Below are 22,472 nucleotides of genomic sequence, written 5' to 3'. Positions count from 1 at the left end.
AAGTCCAGTCCATTGCAGCCGTGTCACTCCAGTACCGTGTATCAGCACCACTTCCTTCCCGTACAGTGCCAGTTGTCGTTGTAGTTGTAGTTATCTTCCTTCTCGTTCCTTTACAATCACCTCTACAATCACCCTTACAATGTTTTTTGGTTGCCGCCGTATGATCCACCTTTATAGACATCAACATCCCCCTCCTCTCAGATGAGACGTCTGGATTGGTGCTTGCCCACCAATCACGAGTGAACGTCTTGTCAAGACCAAGCCCTGAACTACTTCTTCCTCCCAAGACAATAACAAACTCTGGGGTATATTCCATGAATCACCAAACTTTCCTAATACAACAACAAGCTCATCTCATCAGGCTGGGATATATACATGACTCATGAATTTCCCGACACAAGTACATCACAACAAACACTGGGGCAGCCATATGACTCATTCAAATTACCAGAGTTATTAAAGCAATGTTTTCCCACTCATGCAAAACAAATTACTCATACCTACATATGTGGATATCTTCCAGCTTATAAATATAAATGACAAAACATACAAATGAAATACCGATAATAATAATAATAATAATAATAATAATAATAATAATAATAATAATAATAATAATAATAATAAATCGAATACTGACAATAATATCTCTACATTCTACATATAATTCGGGGGTGTGATATATGTACTATCACACTTTACTATTCAACAGAGTTCACCAACAGTCACCATTGTCTGCAGTCTTCTGTTTTCCGGATTGTCACTCGAAAAAAATCATGATTCGCGTCTTTGATCTGGTCTATCCATCTTCTGGGAACTATCCTACGTGGTCTGATCCCATTTACTTTTCCTTGGACATCTAGTTTTTCAATGCTATTTTCTCTCCTAATAACATGTCCAAAAAAGTGCAGGGTTCTCTTTCTGACAAGAGTTGAAAGTTGATTTGGGATATCAAGCTCTACCATTATAGGGGAGTTAGATATTTTCTCCGTCTAGGAGATTCGTAACATCCTCCGTAACACCATATTTCAAATGCTTCGATGCGCCTATTTTCGGTAGCCTTCGCTGTATATGATTTACAAGCATAGAAGAAGGCTGAACATACTTAGAACTGATTTCTATACAAATAAATAAAATTAAAGTGTCTGTTTGTAATATCAAAATAACAACATTTTACTAAGTTTATATTAAGGTATATTTTCTGTCTGTTTGTTACGGCTAATCTCCAAAATGGTCGGCCCGATTTTGACGGGACTTTCACTGACAGTTAGCTGATGGCATAAGAAGTAAATTAGGCTACTTTCAAATTTTCAAAACAATTAGAGGGGGGAGTGGCGACGGAAGGAGAGATTAAATTGATAGGCGAAATGTGGAATTTGTCATACAGGGACACGACAAAGCTCATTTTAAGCCCCTTGACGCAAAGAAAAAAATTCGGTAAGCCCTATGGGCCCAAACACCTTGTTTTAAGGCCCTAAAACCAACCGTTATGGATATATTGGCACCACACTACCCCTGATCTAGGAATCTGATAAAGAAATGACCAGCCGTAACCATGGCAACGCCAGCTCAAGGATTCTACAGCAGCGAGATTTGCCACCCAAAACCGGTACATATTTATAACAGTTACGAAATGTCGGATCAAACAAGTACATTCAATAATATTTATGTTTGTGGCACTATCTAGCGGTAATATACTTACACTATAATTTTAAACATGACAAATAATTTCTATACGTACTTAAGTAAGTACACCAGGGATATAAATATCTAATGAAGCCACTCACACCGACAGAATGAGTAACTAAAGCCAGTTTCTGATCATCCATACGAAGAACGGGTACTTCTGCTAGTTCTTTTATAATCTTGTGGTTTGGAAATCTTGAGGGGATGGAACGTTATTTTTATGACTATTTAGATGCTTTGAAATGTATTATGAAAGTTGGTGAGCTGATGTCCAATAAGTCTTTCTTATGAACTGCGTTGTTGTAGATTCTGCATAGTCTGTGAAGAGGGGAATTTGCATGATTGTACAAATATAACACCTCAGCACTGTATTTCGTATATCGCATTCTGCATTTAGCGTAACACATTTTATTTATTATTATGTTTATTTGTTTATTCATTTAGATATACAGTATGGTAATCAAACATTTTTTTAATGTTATTTGTTCGGGACGTCGACCTAGAAAGATCTATTGCCCCTACTTGCACCATATACCGGGCAAGTTGGCCGTGCGCGTAGAGGCGTGCGGCTGTGAGCTTGCATCCAGGAGATAGTAGGTTCGAATCCCACTATCGGCAGCCCTGAAAATGGTTTTCCGTGGTTTCCCATTTTCATACCACGCAAATACTGGGGCTGTACCTTAATTAAGGCCTTCCAACTCCTAGACCTTTCCTATCCCATCGTCGCCATAAGACCTATCTGTGTCGGTGCGACGTAAAGCCCCTAGCAAAGAAAAAACTTGCACCATATGTTAGGAACCTGCATGTATTTGGAAATTGCGGAAGTGTAGAGTTTTGAATGTGAGGAAAGGAACGTTAAGGGCGACAGAAACACCCAGTCCCCAGGCTAGGGATATTAATCGTTTACAATTAAAAACCCCCGACCCGGCCGGGAATCGAACGCGAGGCCGGACAATCAAACATTTAGGACTGTCGCCCAGGTGGTAGATTCCCTATCAATTGTTACCTAGCTTTTTTCATAAACTGCAGAGGAGGACCAGTACCTCGTCCAGGCGGCCTCACCCGCTATGCTGGACAAGGGCCTTGTGGAGGATGGGAAGATGGGAAAGAAACGACCGTAGCCTTAAGGTAGGTACCATTCTAGCATTTGCCTGCAGAAGAAATAGGAAACCACGGAAGACCACTTCGAGGATGGCTAAGGAAGGTGTCGAACCCCTCTACTCAGTTGATTTCTCGAGGCTGAGTGGACCCCGTTCCAGTCTTCGTACCCATTTTCAAATTACGCAGCAGAGCCGGAATCGAAACCGAGCCTCCAGGGGTGGGAGCTAATCACACCAACCACTACACCACAGAGGCGGACCTTCGAATTCTCCCGGCACTAAAAACCATACGATTCTTCTTCTTCTGTATGATTGGGTCAGTTAGGACCACGCTGGATCAACACTTCTTGAGATTTCCTCCATGGCCGTTAGTTCTTCCTTTTCATCGGTTATTCTAATTCCTGTACCTCCGTCCAGGTAGGTCATGTTGGTTTCTTCTCATCTTCCTCAAATCCCCTTGTGTTAACAATTTTCCTGATTACATTTCTATCCTGCAGATTTGGCGATGCTAATTCAGTGAGGTCTTTCTCTATTTGCTTATACCCTATACATCGCGTACCCTTGATTTGCATTAACCTGAGTATTCGATAAGTAAGTAAGTCTGTTGTTATTCATTCTTTCCAAGTGGATCACAAATTGAATTCGTTGCAGTCTCATGAATCAGTAAGTTGAGATATTTTGAAATGTATTTCCTAAGATTTTTCTCATGATTTTCCTTTATTTAATATCACTGTTAGGTTAAGTAATGATGAATTTTACTGTTCCAGAACAAGCATTTTTGTTATAAATGTTACGGCGGTTGATGGATCAGCAGAGGTGAAAGAAGGTGCCGGGGTGAATGGGTCTAACTACAAAGCCGAGATATGGATTAAAATTTCATTAAAGGTTATATTTTCGAAAATGACAAAACAACAATTTTCACATAGAATTTCCAAATTTAATAAATAACAAGTCAACAAATAACCGTCAATCAGGTACAAGACCAGGAAAAGACAAGATTCAGAACAATTCTGGGCCTTACGCCCCTCGCTTTAAAATTCCTTTCAGCTCCTAGCTCGAATATGCCAAGCACAATACTTTCAAGGGCAGAAAACCCCTTCATTCAAGGAGCACTTGCTCCAAATTACAATATCAGGCCTCCCAGGGGCACTTTTACCACACAAGAAAAGAGCTGACGCGCTCTCAGTTTTTCAAGCCTCTCCGAGGCAATAGCAGACTTTACAATTGCTTGCCAACAAGGCACAACTTACAAAAATGAAACGGGGGTACCTCGTACCCAACCTACTGGGCCTTAGTAGAAAAAGAACAGGTTAAGTAAATGGCCCGAAAAAACAAAAGGAATGGAGGCGAGTATTTGCACTTCTACACCTGCATTCTTAAAACCTAAAAGGCACTAGGCCGATGATACAGGGGCTATTCCCAACCTATGGAGGTGACCCGTATAAGAAGGAAATTTAAACATTACGGAAGAGAAAAATTCAGTTACCAAAACGTAGTCACCTCAAACCTAAATGAAAGGGAGCTCGAGAGGGTAAATCACTCTCTATCCCCGAATTCCAGTTACAAATTTAATTAAGTTTTTACATAAGCCGGCAGAAAATTATAAATTTAGGAAATTAAGTTACATCGTAAATATTTCGGACCTTTCCCGCGGGTTAAACTGCTGAGCTAGCAAGAAATAAAGATGTTAAAAGGCTATTACCTTACAGAAGACCTGCTGCCTGATGAAAGAGGCGCTTCCCGCCTCTTGCTACACGTCCATACACTAGGTTAGATGTTAATCAAGTGGCTACAAGACGTGAAAATCAGCAGTTTATAAACCCTCGTGGAAAGTTCGAGACCTTTCATGAATAATCAAGCCACACCCTCTTACCTTATTGGTCAATCTTGAAGGTACACTCCAAGTCGAAGAAGAAATACATGATTGGTGGGAAATTAATTACAGAAATTCGGGATTGGCTAAATTCAAAACTGGCAGAAAGAAAAGATAAACATTGCCAACCCACAAACGAATGAACGAAATTTAGTAAAGAAAAAACTTATGAGTACAAAATTTCTTCAAAAAGTTCCTTCACTTCGCACCAGAGTGCATGATCATACTGTAGTTTTTTAGCAGAGGCATCTATGAGAGAATGTTCACACTTCTTGCCAAATGGGAAAGAAAACAAGTAGAAATGTACACACTTTAGGAAACTTCACTAGAACAAAAAAAATTTGTGGCGCCATCGTCAGAGAAAATTTATAAGTTAGTACAGTTTTAAATTCAGAGTTTCTCCTGTAGAGGAGGTTTTATTGGCGCAAGATTTAAACGTGCGACGTAGAGGTGTACCTCCTGGTACAATAAACATAAACATTCCTTTCTCAGTTGGAAAGCAGTTTCCATTTTCTGAATTCTCGAAGCTCCTGGTTTATTTACATTGCAATTTTCAGTGATCAATTCACCTAAGTATTTTAATTCCTTTACTCTTACAATTTCATTCAGTGGTAAGTTCACGTAGAGCATTTTTGATATCTGTTATTTATATCCTTAACGAATTTTTCGGGTCTATCCCAATCCCGTCTTATTGTACTGTAATTGAATTCCTAACTGTCATTAAATAATATTGTCTTATGAATGATGTCTGTTTTGCTCGTGAAGTTGATGATGTCAGTATCAACATTCACCGTGTCTTTTGATGTCACGATTCAGGCAGCACACACGCACACTATTTTCAGGCATCTTTCGACTGATAATTTTTATTCCGCTAGAGGCGTTTGGTAGCTTGACACAACACGCACGCCCCCGAGGGGCGGCAGAAGAAAGGGAGACAGGAAGGAAGAAAAGAAACGAAAAAAAAAAAAGCAGTTTCACGCAAGCAAACCGAAGCAGGTCCGTGTCTTGTGAAAAACACCGCCCACCTCATCAATAAATCAAAACCGTAGGCCTGCTGGCTTAATGCGCAGGCGCGTTTACTGGGAAGAAACGATACGATACCACAAGAGAACAATCTTAAATTGGCGAGGCCAGAACGAGATTAAGCACGATGGATGTGGGAGAGTCTGCTGCAAGGACGACATGAAATGAACAGTAGAGATCAGTGTTGATCCTTTCACTCTACCTCTCGATTCGTCCTTCTTATTCTTATTCATCCTCTTCTTCAAGAGCTATACCCGGTCCTAAGACATTGGTGATCACCCTGGAGAAAGCACCCTTCTCTTTATCTAACTTGAAGCGTTGTTCGGTGATGCTGATTCAAGCCCCAAGTCTGGCATAACGATGATAAATAAATGATTAAATACATAACAAAGTTTCTCTCTTTTTAATATAAGTGGACTACAGAATAAAGTACAAATACCTGAATTTCTAGTTGAGAAACACAAGTTAACGTGCTCCCAGCAATATCTGCAGCATTATAACTCCTTGAGAATTCCCCCAGGAATTAAGATGTTACGGATAGTTTTAGAAGGCCACAGTTCTTCTCCGTAGTTTGACAGTGAGACCCTATTCACACTGAAACGAAAATGTTAACATAATTACTTGAAACTAACTGACAATCTACACTCGGCCGCAAAACAAGTAGAGGAATTACAAATTGCGGCTGCCAAAACTTGTTTAAGAACATCGTTTGAAAAAACTCCACATATGGACCCAGAGAAAATAGATTTCGCATACAGAATCAAAACCAAATTTGGGGAAACCCAATGTGTTCAGAAATTCCAAGAAATTCTCACTCCGAATGGAGATGAGAAAGAATATAAAAATAGACGGGTGGGGAAGATGGAATGGGCTTTCAGACTATGTCATGGAACTTGGATTTATAAGTCCACGTCCATCCAAGCAAAATTAACACATTATTGTACTGTGGTCAGAGCACAGTGTCCATATGCGACGAAAACCATGACGAGAGTAACGGATCCAGTCATTGAAAAAAAAGAGATAGGAGATTCTTTAGGAAAAATCTTAGGTGCAAAGAAGTCACCGAATTGAGAACTTTATGAAAAAAGTTGAGAAGATAAAATAGGCTACCCGAATACGAATACAAATCAATTTTTGCCTGCATTCGAATGACGCATATCATCCTAGATTTGTGCAATGATGAGAAGAAGACCACATTAAGAGGATGAATCCAAAGAGATTGTCACACAGAACACATGCCCGGTTGCAGAAAAAGCAATTAAAGATTGACTGGAGTTTGATTGCCAATCATCCTATGTGAGATGCAAGAACAGCAATCACTGTTTGATCAACGATTAATCTCCCATCGGATTTGACCAGCAAATTCATGCTGATCAAGGACTGGTTCTCCAATCGGTGCTGGCATACTTTAAACTCAAGGATGCTTTTCTTTCATTAAATACATCTGATTAAACGTTTCAATGATGAATACATTCAAGTTCATGTAGAAAGTGCGGTTTGAGTGACGTACTATTTTGTTTTCCGCAGTAATTATTCTCACAGATAATCTCAATCTTGAACATGGAACTAGTTGATTTATATCAATCAAATGTTGAAATAAAATGCTTATCTCTGGCATATTAATATCCATGTAAACCCAGAATGTTTAGAATTAATAAGCCAACGTGACGAAACTTCAACCTGTCAGCAGCATCGTTGTTTACTCTTTCGTAAGTTTGCCCACACAGCATCCGTTGCTTTATTTTCAATTAATGCAAGTATCCCCCAAGTATATTAAGTAAGAAGGCTCCATTATTCAATAAAAAAATTTGGCCCACTCACTTTCTAAGTGGGAATATCACTCATATAGTCGAAAATTATTTAAATCAAGCGAAAGCCTCAAACTCTGCTCTTTTTTTCACCTTTCTCAAACACGATCAGCTGTTTCCTGATTCACTGCCACTTTGATGTCTTTGCCAGACACCAAAGAGGATAAAATATACATCATCCTTGACGAATCAACATGGCAGTGGTGAATAATTGCGCTGGTGCCAGACTTATTTCCTTCTCAGATCTTCAGTCAGCAAATTGGAGGAAGTTGATCAGGGTTTAGGTTTTCTGCAACGCACTCTGGAATTAAAGTTGATTGGCAAACAGCTGATCTGCTATTAAGGACTGATTTGATGGACCATTCTGCAACCGGGCATTTATTCTACAAGAAAAATGGATGGTACAACCTTTATGGCTTAAAGGAGGTTCACAAGGACTTGGAAGAAGTGGGAATCCAGGAGGGAGGTATACAGGAGAGAACAACTTTTAGCATGAAAATTGCAGGAATGAGGGATGCACCAGAGAAACTCGTCAAGTCACGCAACATGTCACTCTAAGAGCGACAAAGGTGAAGTCAAAGACTTATGAACATCTGTAAGGAGTTCAAATAAAAGGGACTAAGTTTGAAAGAGAGAAGATCTATTGGATTGGGTAAACGTGGTCCATAGATGACCGTAACGAATAAAATTAAATACATAAATTAAATTAAAATCCACAGCCTGTTTCCAGCCATTCGACCGGGTCACGAAATGGAATGAATGAAGGAAACCTCCATCTAGCTGCGAGAATAGGAATTGTGCCAGCTGCCGAAGCCTGTCGCACTCCTCTGGGGCAATGATAACGACTGACAGATGAAATGGAATGCTATTGGAGAGTGTTTCAGGAATGAAAGATGATAGGGAAAACCGGAGTACCCGGAGGAAAACCTCTCCGCATCCACTTTTCCCAGCGCAAATCTAACATGGAGTGACCGGGATTTGAACCATGGAATCCAGCGGTTAGAGGCCGGCGTGCTGCCGTCTGTGCCACGGCGGAGCAAGCAAGCAAGCAAGCAAGCAAGCAAGTTAATAAATAAATAAATAAATAAATAAATAAAAAATAAATATCTGGCAATCAGAAGAATTACCTCAGGACTGGAAGTGCGCCCTCATCCACCCATTACACAAAAAGGGAGATAAGACCGACGTAAACAATTACAGGGGCATTTCTCTTCTCCAAGTGACTTACAAAATTCTTTCAGCTTGCCTTTTGAAGAGAACGCAAGAACAACTTGAACAAAGTATTGGCGAATATCAAGCAGGCTTCCGCCCTGGTCGCTCGTGTGCAGAACAAATATTCAACTTGAAGGCAACACTTAAATACAAAGCATTGAGGAACAAACCGGTCATCTGCATTTTTGTTGACTTCAGGAAAGCGTACGACTCGGTTGATCGACAGTCTCTCTTCGTTATTCTTGAGGAACTGGAGCTTGATTCCAAGACCCTCAACCTCATCAAGGCAACACTCACTGACACTATCTCCAAAGTTAAATTCATGGGGGAGATCTCTGAACCATTCCCGATTAAAACTGGCGTCCGACAAGGTGACGGCTTATCTCCGCTTCTTTTCAACCTCGTCCTAGACAAAGTCATCCGCGAGTGGGAAAAGGTATTGAAAGACATGGGATACTGGCGCCCCATACGACTAGGACGACCCAAAGACGGTATTGAGATATCATGCCTCGCTTTTGCAGATGACTTGGCCATACTTACAGATGATGTATTCACAGCCGTTAAACAAATCGAAACCCTTAGCGAATGTGCTGGAAAGGTTGGCCTACAAATTTCCTTTGAAAAGACCAAGTTCTTCTGCTCAAAACTTGACATCCAAACTTTGAACACGACACATGGGCAAATCAACCGAGTACCACACTTCAAGTACTTGGGAGAAATACTTGAACCAACGGGAGGCGAGAAGGTTGCCCAGAAAATTCGCCTACAAAAATTTCGGAAAGCCTACGGTAGGGTTCACAACATATACAATAAAAAGTGCTTGTCCCGCCATGCAAAGATCAGACACTATAATACAGTAATAAAGCCCGAAGTCTTATATGCCAGTGAGACCCTTACACTAAACGGGAAAGGTGACCTAGAAAATATTTTAAAAGAAGAAAGGAGAATCCTGAGGAAAATTCTCGGCCCCCGAAAAACAGAAGATGGATATAGACTGAGGTTACGCAGAGAGACAGAAGAGCATTCCAACATTGCAGCAGACATCCGTAAAAGACGTCTGAAATTCTATGGGCACGTCCACAGATTGCCGGCAAGTAGACTGACACACAAGATTCTCACCTACATAGAACATCTAAAAAATATTCCATGGGTACTAGAAGTGAAGAAGGATCTGGAAAAAGCCCAGATAAACCCAAATGACACCGCGGACAGAAACCTTTATAGGAAAAAAATTAATGGATGGAAAGTGCAACCAGAGAACGAAGTGAAAAAGAAGACTGGAGCAAAGTGGACAGAAGAACGAAAAAGGATCCACGGAGAAAGGATGAGAGCTGTTTGGCAACTCGGAAAGCAGAATCGTTAGAGCTTTGCGTGATCCATTGGGTCCATACGCACATAATAATAATAATAATAATAATAATAATAATAATAATAATAATAATAATAATAATAATAATAATAATAAATAAATAAATAAATAAATAAATAAGTAAATAAACAAATAAATAAATCTTAAACATGCATACATTTATTTACATGTAGGCCTATACATTCGCAATGACCGCAGAAAGGTATCTGCCAATGAGAAAAGAAAAGAGAACAAGGAATGTGTACAACTGACAGCTGATTAAAAAGGGGCTGTCTGTGGCCATACAATGATATAGATTATGTATGACCACTAGCATAAACCACTTTTTTGTAACTTTCCTTCACAATTTAATTCACGTGAAATTGATTCCCATATGTCAGCTTTCAACACTGCGTCTTTGTATGATGTGTTTTTCTCCTCATACATCATGAACAAGTCTGATAAACTGCAACCAGCTCTTTCATCCAAGGACGCCTTTGTGCGACTACAAACATGTAAATAGTAGTGCATTCTGATTGGCTGAAATGAAATGTCGTATGATTTTTAGTACCGGGAGATCCCAGGACGGGTTCGGCTCGCCAGGTGCAGGTCTTTCTATTTGACTCCCCTAGGTGACCTGCTCGTCGTGATGAGGATGAAATGATGACGAAGACATCACATACACCCAGCCCCCGTGCCATTGGAATTAACCAATTAAGGTTAAAATCCCCGACCCCGCCGGGAGTTGAACCCGGGACCCTCTGAACCGAAGGCCAGTATGCGGACCGTTCAGCCAACGAGTCGGACTCTGATTGGCTGATTCCTTACGTTACGCATGAACGTAAGCGTAGAAGCTTGAACCTTGCAAACTTCTGTCTTAAAGTTTAATTGAGAGTTTATTTTTGGGTTTACGTAACCCGCTGTAAACTGTTCCATTCTTCTACATAACACCTAGTTCTTACGTTACGTTTACATTTAATTCTCGTTTTGGATGGGGTCTTAGTGCTCTAATCTGTCGTCCTCGAGAACCGGAGTTCCATTCCCGATACTGCCAGAGGTTTAAGATTGGCAGCGAGACATGCAGCTCACAGCCTGGAAAGAGCTTCACCACCTCGAGGACACGAGTTAGTAGGGTCCGTACAGTTGGCAGCATTTGTGAAACAGCCAACATGAACTGCGTTATACATATTGTACCGGTTGGTACACCTATACGCCGCACATTTGAATTTTCCGCCTTAAAGTACTCCTATACAGCTGAAACTCTGAACTTTAAAAACCGAATTATTTCAACCGTTTATCTGAAGATGTCACTGTGTTAATTTCGAATTGTTTTTGTTTACTAATTATCAAGAAGTGTGGACATTCTCTCACAGATGTCTCTACCAAAAACTATGATCATGCACCCTGGTGCGAAGTGAAGGAACTTTTCTTGAAGATATTTTGTATTCATAAGTTGTTGTCTTTACTAAATTTCGTTCTTTCGTTGGTGGGTTGGCAATATTAATCCTTTCTTTCCGCCTGTTTTGAATTTACCTAATCAGTAATTTCTGTAATTAATTTCCCTCCAATCACAGGTTTCTTCTTCATTTTTGACTTGTAACTTTTAGCCGACCAATAAACGCATGTGGGTGTGTCTTAATTATTCATGAAAGGTCTCGAATCATCCACGAGGGTATAAAAGCTGCTGATTTTCTGGTCTCTCGGCCACTCGTACAACATCTAGCTTAGTGTATGGAAGAATAGCAGGAGGCGGGAAGCGCCTCTTTTATCAGTCAGCAGCCCTTCAAAAAGGTAATGGCCGTTTAACATCTTTAATTTCTTGCTAGCTCAGCAGTTTAATCTTCGGGGAAGGTCCGAAACCGTTTTGATGTAACCTATACCATTTCGATGTAAAATTTTCATGTTACTTTAACTGTAAATCGGGGATAGAGAGTGCCTTACCCTCTGGAGCTCCCCTTCATTTTGATCTGAGGTGACTACGTTTTCATAACCGATTTTCTTCTCTTTCCTAATGTATTAAAATTTTCTTATACGAGTCACCTTCCTAGCGTGGGAATAGCCCCTGTTTGAATTGGCCTAGCGCCACTTAGGTTTTAATTAGTTTTATGTAGGAGTGTAAATTCTCGCCTCCATTCCTTTTGTATTTAGGGCCGTTCAAATTAACCTTTTTTCAATTAAAATTGAAGGTCCAGTAGAATGGGTACAAGGTACCCCTGTTCATTTGTAAGCGTGCCTTGAGAGGTAGGCAATGCGAAAGTTGTTGTGGCCTTTAATAGGCTTGAAAGATTGAGAGCGGTCAGCTCTTTATGGTGTTTTTGGAAAGGTACCTCGAGGAGGCTGGACATTACTATGTGGGAGCAAGTGCTCCATGTAATGAGGGGTTTTCTGCCCTTTGGTAATTTGTGGTTGTGAGCTGAGAGCTCAGAGATTTTAAAAAGTGGGGCTTGAAGCCCAGATCATTAATTTCTCTCTAAATCCTTGCTTTTCTGGTCTTGTACCTGATTGTTGGATACCTGTTGACTTGTTGTACTCGTTAAGTTTTCAAACACTATGTACAAATTTGTTAAATTTTGTTGTCTATTGAAAATATAACCTTCATTTAAATTTTTAATTCATCTTTCGGACTTGTAGTTAGACCCATTCCAGCCCGCCCCTTCTTTCACATCTGCTGTTCCACAGATACTTCGGAACACATATAAACTCAGCGGATAAAAAATTAGTCTCCCAAGTGCGCATGCACATATGGAGCAATGAATGAGACCTGTGCTCAACCGCACGCGCATTGCCTCTACGAGAGCATTAGGCAGTAGCGATCAGTGAGACATTGATGTTTCAAGTGGACAGTGTACGTCAACAGGGGTAGATGTAAAGATGTGACAGGGTAACTGAAATGGGCCATTCAGTGCGTGAAGTTGCTGGATTTGTTGGTGTTTCGCAGCGGACTGTTGAATGTGTCTACAAGCAGTGGTGAACTACACGTGGCCACGGAAAACTACGTCAGAATTGTGGTCGGAAAAAGACCCTGACTGAGAGTGACCAGAGACGCGTATCACGGTTTGTGAAACAAAATCGCTTCCAACCCCGACAGGAATTGCTGCAGTCTGTGAATGAAGGTCCATCCCAAAATGTTAGAGAGAGAACGTTGCGACAGAAACTGACTGCAATGAACATTTGGGGTGGGTCACCTCGCAAGAGGCCATTGGTCACAAAGGCACATAAAACTGCGCGTCATCGAACCTAGTCAGAAGCCGATTGGCGGAACGTAATGTGGTCTGACCAATCATGTTTTGCCTGTATTCCAGTGACGTCGTCGTGGCTTGCACTGAAGGCCAAATTAAGCATTTCATCCTAGATGTGTGCAATGTCAGTTTCAAGCCGGAAGTGGGGGAGGAGGTTGTATCATTGATTGGCCCTGCGCACTGAGGTGACCTCAAACATGATCCAGCATGTTTGTTGACAACAGGAAAGTTCATCAATAATAAAACTTATGCGGTTTTCCAAGACTCTGAGCTGCCGAAATTTAGTTCCGCAGGAGTTCTTTTTATCTGCCACTAAATCTACCGACGCGAGACTGACGTATTTGAGCACCTGTCAAGGTGGGGTCAGAACGCCAACGCTTCAACCGTCTGAGCCACTCAGCCCGGAAAAGTTCATCGGACTGGACGTATTTGTTTCATGAACACTCCCCCAATCCTATTACATCTGGATTGCCCTGCAAAAATCGCCTGACTTGAGCCCCATTGAAAATCTGTAGAACATGTTCGTAGAGCAGATAAAACGCCAACATCAGCATTCTCGCAATTTGGTGGAATTGCACGATCAAATCCTCAGTGATTGGTTTAATCTGGATGCGACGTGCCTGCGTAACATTGTGGACCCAGATCCTAACCTAATCCGGGCAGTCATCAAGTCCATAGGGGCAGTTACATGGTATTAAATCATGCTTGTAATGATTTCTGCTGGGGTGACTAATTTTTGGTCCGGTTTACTTATGTGATGCCGTTCAAACATATACCACTGAAATACATTAAGAGGGAAAACGTCGAAAAGGAATAAGAAAATAACGAGGAAAATAGGGAGATAAACAAGAGATCACAGAATAGGCAGGGAAAAAAAAGAAAGAATGATGATTAATAAAGTAGACAGAAACTTTGGGAAAAATGCGTTCAAGACAAGTGATGTCTCACAAACATATGGCAAATGGTAGTAAGAGGGAAAGTACCGAAAAGAGAAAAACGAAGGATAAAGAATAGCGGAGTCAAAGAAGAGTTAATAAAGTTGGAACGAAAGAGAAATGACCAATAAAAGATATAGAAACATACAAAGTAAGCTTGCAGTTTTTGGCAAGGTATCAAGTTCTACGTGGATTTCGAAACACAGGGAGGGGAAATTTCAAAAATCCACATTCATTGGTAAGGATTCGAACCACGTCTCTCTTGGTGAACAGTCAGGAACGATGTCACCGAGCTATCACGTCATCTGAGATGGGAAAAAGAGAAGAGCACGAGATAAGAAAGAAGAGGGATTAGGAAAATTATAGTACGAAAAGAATGCGGAGGATAAAAGAAAGGCACTGCTTGAATACATAATTTATTACCATTTTATTACGGTATGATGTGAATACGGTAGAAGATATACTAAAGGTTAACGAGCAGAGGCGCAATGCTGTACAGAAGGTCAGTAAGGGCTCACTAAGACAGCCCAGGTTGCACGTCTGGTCAAGGCAAAGGAGATCGAAATCTTAATGCCATTTTACTGTTTAATTGCACTTGTTTTTGCAGTTAATTGTTGTTGTTTGCTTCTGGGAAGAACCATTGTGTTGTATCGTGTACTTCCTGGGATTTCTATGAGAAAATGTATTTCGGGCCAGCAGTCAAAATTGTTGCTTACGTAGCATCACCTGCGCGACACGTGTACAGTAGGGCACTTTGAGATTATACCTACGGATGTAAAGCAACGATTGTTGTTATTTGCATTTAATGTATAGTTTTATAGTTTAAAAAATTTAGTTCCCAGAAGGAAACCATTATTTAATCTCTTCGATTACAATAATGTTAAATATATTTAAGGTCGTTAAGTCTTCCTTTTTCTTTCTTTCTTTCTTTCTTTCTTATTCCGTTTACCCTCCCACCTCGACCACCTTAAGTAAATGTCCTTGAGAGTGAGACTTTTGGAACGGAGGGATACAACTGGAGAGGTGGACCAGTAATTCATTCAGGCGGCCTCACCTGCTATGCTGAACAGGCGCATTGTGGTGGGGATGGGAAGATCGGTGGGGATAGACAAGGAAGAGGGAAGGAAACGGCCGTGGTCTTAAGTTAGGTACCATCCCGGCGGAGTGGGAAACTGCGTAAAACTACTTCGAGGATGGCTGAGGTGAGAATCGAACACCCCTCTACTCAGTTGACCTGCCGAGGCTGAGTGGAGATCGTTACAGCCCTCATACCACTTTTAAAATTCAGTGGCAGAGACGGGAATCGAACCCGGGCCTTTGGAGGTAGCAGCTAATCAGACAAACTACCACACCACAGAGGTGTACTTAAGCCTTTTCAATCGTGAAATTACCAGCGTTTCGCGCTAGTGTGGCATTCATTCCCTACTGCTGCTGCTGCTGCTGCTGCTGCTGCTGCTGCTCATGATGATGATGATGATGATGATGATGATGATAATGATGATGATGCTTGTTGTTTAAAGAGGCCTGCATGTAAGGACATCCTATTCCTGTACGAGAACGTACCAGTGTACCACATTTCGTTATATGAAACGTTCAAAATGCCGTCCGTTACCCTGTGAAACCAGGCGGCTTGTGAGTGCCGTACACTCTAAATATAAATGTCCCGCATGCACAAATGATGAATGGGTTGTCCATTATCTGATTTTCACAGGGGCACTACTGCCAGCACGCAGGTTACGTCAGAATATGAAGAGATTACAACCGGACGGTCCCTCGCAGCATGTTCCTCAGCGCTACCCGTCTAATGCAACCCCTTGCATTAATAAACCTCATTTCCGACCGCATAGTACTATACGTGGGCACACGAGAGTTGAAGTTTGACGTTTAGCGCCACCGGGGAGAAAAAGTTGACTAACGCTACTCGAAAATTGTCTGTTGCTATGGCAACGATAACAGAGATGCCACATTTAAGGATGCTACCGGCCCGTGGGTTGGCTTGCTCTCAGTCCCTTTGTGATATTGTTCGGAGTACCGGTAGAACTGTGTTAGCTGTGTTACTTGTTGCTGGTTTATGTAACAATTTAAGTGCTTTTTTCCTGAATATTATTTTCGCTGTTAGTTTATTTTTTTGTAAGTGAATAACTGGCTAGTTGTACAGCTCCATTCTCTATTTAACATGTGCATTTGTTGAGGTTATTGTCAGTTTAGTGAATATGAAGTCTCATATTTATCGGCAATGTCTTAAATGCCGGAATTATTAGCACGAGCTTAGGAACGGGTCAAAGTTTATTGAATTGCATTAGGTCAACATAGTTGATTAAATATTCAGCCTGTATGATATGCCGCAGTTTGATATAGCTATGACAACGCAGAGTACTTCTTGGTGAATGCTTTCGCCGTTGAACTCTCGTGGGCCCAACTATAGGCTGGTGTATGGTACAGCAGCGCTACATATGCTGTCTGCATATCGGTAATGGCTAGTTTGTTCAGCAACGACGAATAAACACAGCCATCATTTTAATCTATGGAGAATCTGATCGTAATACATTCGAAGCCCTAAACCAAGCGATTCCAACCGAGGTGCTCCCACGGCCCCGGCAGCAGCCCCAGTGAGGTGGTGGGGGAAGGAGGGGAAATGACAGAGGTAGAACCACAAGTCGTCAAGTCAGCGCTCAGCTTATGAAAACAATATTATTTATGACGGTTCTGTGAACACATAACACACAATTTATTCTGTACATACATTGCGTTTGCCTTAATGTACCCTTAGCGTTTAAGTCGATTGCTGACATCGTTTTGCGGCAACTAATTTACCAATAATGGGTACAATCGATTTGGCAGTAGAAATTCTAAGTACAGCCTCTAAGTCCACATCAGACAGAGAAGTCCTAGTTCTCCATTTATTTAAATTCAGAATTGAAAACATCTGTATTTTTTGCAATTTTCAGAGCAACAATAGCCCATAACGTGCTCGAACTGCGCCTTCTAAAGTATTGGGTTGAAGTATCTGTGGGACAGAGAGATAAAATAATTAAAATAATTATCCTTTGTGGGTTCTTTTTTTGCAATAGGTCTTATGGCGATGATCGGATAGGAAAAGGCTATGAATGGGAAGGAAGCGGCCGTGGCCTTAATTAAGGAACAGCCCCAGCATTTTCTTGGTTTGAAAATGGGAAACCAAGGAAAACCATCTTCAGCGCTGCCGACAGTGGGGTTGAACCCACTATCTCCCGGATTCAATCTCACAGCTCAGCGCCCCTACCTGCGCCGCCAACTCGCCCGGTGTTTTTTCTAAGCAGCACTTCTAAGTCTAATTCTAAACAGTTCTTATTAATACAAAACCAAAAACGAAAACAAATCTCTTAAATTGCATGTAAAACAATTCCTAATGAGTAAGTTATTACGTATTTCTGAAGAACTTAGCAATTCCGATTTTAACTTAGCAATTTGTTCGGTTCTTGCTGCGCCAACAATGTCATCATAGGTTGAAACATGTTTATTGTGGTAGTGTCGTCGAACGGTTGAAGACTTTACGCTTAAAATGACATGACAAATTAAACATTGAGCTTTCCCTTAGGTTTTGAGGACAAAATATGAATGAACCCATGAAAAATTAAACAACATTTTTAACGAAGGGGAAAACAACTGCTCCACTGCCTGTTCTAACTAGTAGATTCTACTGAGAATGACACACACACACAGAATGAGAATGAATGTACTGTCTCTTACGCACACATGCACCGACCACTGCGCGGGGTAGGTGGGGAAGGAGGGGAACGGTGCTGCTGAGTGCAGCGCTGGTGCGCCCCAGCACTAAGTGCTCGAGTTGGAAAGGCCTGCTCTAAACAGACGTCTGCCTGCTACACTCGTACTTCACCGAACAGTCCTAGTTTTTGTTTCATAGAAACAACTCTTTTATAGAGTGGAATGTCTACAAGTGTATAAATTAACAAGTTATTTACAAATGCACCCTGTTACGGAACGTGTGCAGTAAAATGACTGCTATTTGTTTCACAATATCCAAAATACAGCACGTTGTAGCGCTCCTTCAAAAACAAGTGATTGGGCATCCCATTCGTCACTAGTGCTTGTGGGACATTTGTAAGTAGAAAGTACGGCGCTCGCGGGCCTCCTGGGCTCATGGAAAATTGTTAGCTTCCCGCTTTACGACTGAATAGACCCTATTGATAGTCATGAAAAACTCCAGTCTTGAGTTCATTTTCGAGAGAACGAGAGAAACAGAAATAAATATGGGGAAGGATCCAAAAGTAAAATGGAGAACAGAAGTTAAGTGTTTAAAACATAAAAAGAGAAAGCAGTAAATAGAAGAGGAAAATAAAGGGAACAAATTATGATAATTATGCCATGTATTTAATTTAATAATTTTCTTTACACCGCACCGACACAGATAGGTGTTATGGCGACGACGGGATAGGACAGGGCTGGGAATTGGAAGGAAGCAGCCTTGGCCTTAATTAAGTGCACGTGCCTGGTGTGAAAGTGGGAAACCAGGGAAAACCAACTTCTGAGCTACCGACAGTGGTGTTCCAAACCACTATCTCCTGAATGAAAGCTCACAGCTGCGTGACCCTCACCACACGGCCAGCTCTCTCGGTTGATATCTATTTAACGACCCCTCAACTGATACCGGAATTTTATCTCACACGAGTTCTATAACGTGTTGCAAGTTAATGGACAAAGAGAAGTCGCTTTTAAACACACTCAGTATTAACACCGGCGCGATTAGGACCATGAAGATGTTAGGTTGGATTCAGGAGGTGGAGTGTTCAAACCCCGTTGTTGGCAGCCATGAATATTCTCAATCGTGTTTTCCCATTTTCAGATTAGGTATAGTTAAGGGGACGGTCACTTTCTTCCCAGTCCTTGTCTTTTCAACGTAAGTTGGTGTGATCTCTAGAGAAAGAAGGAGAATGAAACCTGAAAATAAGGGAAAATAAGAAATGAAACAAAGCCTCCGTGGCTCAGGCGGCAGGGCGTCGGCCTCTCACCGCTGAGTCCCGTTGTTCAAATCCCGGTCACTCCATGTGATATTTGTGCTGGACAGGTTTTTCTCCGGGTACTCCAGTTTTTCCTGTCACCTTTCATTACAGCAACCGTCCTCGCCGCAAGATGTGGACTTCATTCATTCATTCATTCCATTCCTGACCCGGTCACTGACTGGAAAACAGGTTGTAGTTTTTCATTCAAAAGATGAAACAAGAAGGCAAGGTTGTTCCCCTCACGCCTGGAATCAAGGTAAATGGAATTGCCATCCACTGTATGGGATTTGACAAAACTATATCATTAGCTGACACTAAAAGGACATGCAGAAATTAACCCATAATTATTATCTCTAATTTGAAAACATTTGAACTGCATATCAGTAGAAATAAAACTAAAATTATAACCGTTAGCCGATCAAAACAAATATGGACACCCAGCATCAAAATTGGAAACACAATTTGTTATCTAGTCAGTTTAATTGCAAAGGACTGAACAAGATGGCCGTGCGGTTAGGGCCGCGCAGCTGTGAGCTTGCATTCGGGAGAGAGTGGGTTCGAACCCCACTGTCGACAGCCCTGAAGATGGATTTCCGTGGTTTTCCAATTTAACAGTTGCTTCTTCCCACTCCTAGCCCTTTCCTGTCCAATCGTCGCCATAAAACCTACCTGTGTCGGTGCAACGTAAACCAAATTGTAAAAAATTAATGTTTAAAGGCAAACTTCTTGATAAGACTACTGTTTTCTTGCTAATTGCTTTACGTCGCACCGACACAGATAGGTCTTATGGCGACGATGGGATAGGAAAGAGCTAGGAGTGGGAAGGAAGCAGCCACGGCCTTAATTAAAGTACAGCTCCAGAAAACCATCTTCAGGGCTGCCGACAGTGGGGTTCGAACCCTCTATCTCCCGAATACTGGATACTGGCCGCATTTAAGCGAATGCAACAGAAAGTAAAAGGGAGATCATATACAATGATCTGCTGGAAGTCACCAGATGTTAAAATTATCAAGAATTGAACAAAGCAGATAAAAAAAGAAAAATGTCCTTAGATTATGATGATGATGATGATGATGATGATGATGAAATGCAGAAGGAGGAAAGAGGAGACAACAGGAATAAAGCAATGTGACGGGGAGAGTAAAACAGTTCTAATGACGGGCTGGTTCTCGAATTACACTGACCTCTTGCAGTCATCAGGACAAAAGAATTGTGAGGGCACTTAATAAGTAATTTAGTGTGCAGTCAGAATGAAACTAGACAAGCTTTCGAGTATGTTGGAGCGTTATGAAGAGCGGGGAAATCCGCGCTCAGCTCGGCTGCGATTAACTGAAGAAGTGCTGGAGAAGATAGCGGATTCGTTCCGCACATTTGTTAGGCACGGTTTACACTTGCATGAGATATCCCAGGATCATCTGTCATTCAACCATTCAGCTTAGTCATTCGGATTAGCTCGGCCAGAAACACTTTTCCAAAACAGCTGCTTGCCTGAATACGTAATTTATTACCACCTTTCTTTTTTGTATCAGAATGCTATGAATACTGCGGAGTATCTGAAGTGATAAATTAATATGAGGATTAATAAATCAATCAAAAATGCTCGTATGATTGATTACATTTCCATTGCATTCCTTGCTGGCTGCGGATATTATACCTCTAGGTATCACCATCACGATATTCATACGCTGTTGAAGCAAAGGCTGGGGTCCCGTGCAAACTAAAATGTAAGAGTGGGAACAGAGAAAGGACTGTCCTACTGGGCTTTCTTGACAACATCACCCGGCGTTAGATACAACTTTCTTTTCTCTCGTTACGACCTCTGTATAAATACAGGTAGCTTTGTCGCAGTTTGAATTTTCTTCGTCTCCGCAGAACCTCTTCATCCTCTCTCCTTCTCTCTCGTTTTTCAGCTGAGATAGTCAGGGATGGGATAATCGAATACGTTTAATGATCGAATTACATCCGCTGATTATTTAAATAATCGATTAAATAATCGAATAAAGTAATCGAATGAATTTCAAATATCACTCAGTTGTAGTGATGGCAAAATCGAATAATTTTAATAATCGAATTACATCCACCGATTATTTAAATAATCGAATAAATAATCGAATAAAATAATCGAATGAATTTCAAATATAATTCAGTTGTAGTGATGGCATAATCGAATACTTTTAAAAATCGAATAAAATAATCGAATGAGTTTCAAATATCCTTCAGTTGTAGTGATAGCATAATCGAAAACTTTTAATAATCGAATTACATCCCCCGATTATTTAAATAATCGAATAAAATAATCGAATGGATTTCAAATATAATTCCGTTGTAGTGATGGCATAATCGAATACTTTTAATAATCGAATAAAATAATCGAATGAGTTTCAAACACCATTCAGTTGTAGTGGTGGCATAATCGAATAAAATAATCGAAAGAGTTTCAAACATCATTCAGTTGTAGTGATGGCATAATCGAATACTCTTAATAATCGAAAAAAATAATCGAATGAGTTTCAAACATCATTCAGTTGTAGTGATGGCATAATCGAAAACTTTTAATAATCGAATTACATCCACCGATTATTTAAATAATCGAATAAATAATCGAATGATTTTCAAACATCATTTAGTTGTAGTGATGGCAAAATCGAATACTTTTAATAATCGAAAAAATAATCGAATGAGTTTCAAACATCATTTAGTTGTAGTGATGGCATAATCGAATACTTTTAATAATCGAATAAAGTAATCGAATGAGTTTCAAATATCATCCAGTTGCATCGAATAGAATATTCGGATGCGTCATAAATCAACTTTTCGGTTTAAGTGTGTCGGATGGATGATTGATTGAAACAAGCGAATAGATGAACTGTTACGAAAATTGAAAATACGTATTTTTCCAAACGTATCTCCAAATGTTGAAACTAAATGAGTGGATTAACTGTCTTAATAACATAACTTTTCATTCACTTATTTCGAAAGCATTCACAATTCAATTGCCTCACTCATTCGAATGCAGTTCCGAATGAATAATCGAAAAACTAATCGAATGGGAAATATAATCGAATAAAATGAAAAATCGAAAGCGATTATTTTCTATTCGATTACCCCATCACTACTGTCAGTATCCTCTTCTCTTGTCTCCCCCTTCCTCTGCCATTGAGCTCTGGCATATTGGTTAGTGTATATTTAATTCTCCAGTTCTCTGTCCCTTCCACCTTGATTCCCCTTTCAGTCCAGTCGTTCCGTCT

Source organism: Anabrus simplex, chromosome 11 (assembly GCF_040414725.1).
Source record: "Anabrus simplex isolate iqAnaSimp1 chromosome 11, ASM4041472v1, whole genome shotgun sequence".
NCBI classification, from domain to species: Eukaryota; Metazoa; Arthropoda; class Insecta; order Orthoptera; family Tettigoniidae; genus Anabrus; species Anabrus simplex.
Note: the sequence above shows the minus strand (reverse complement) of the source record.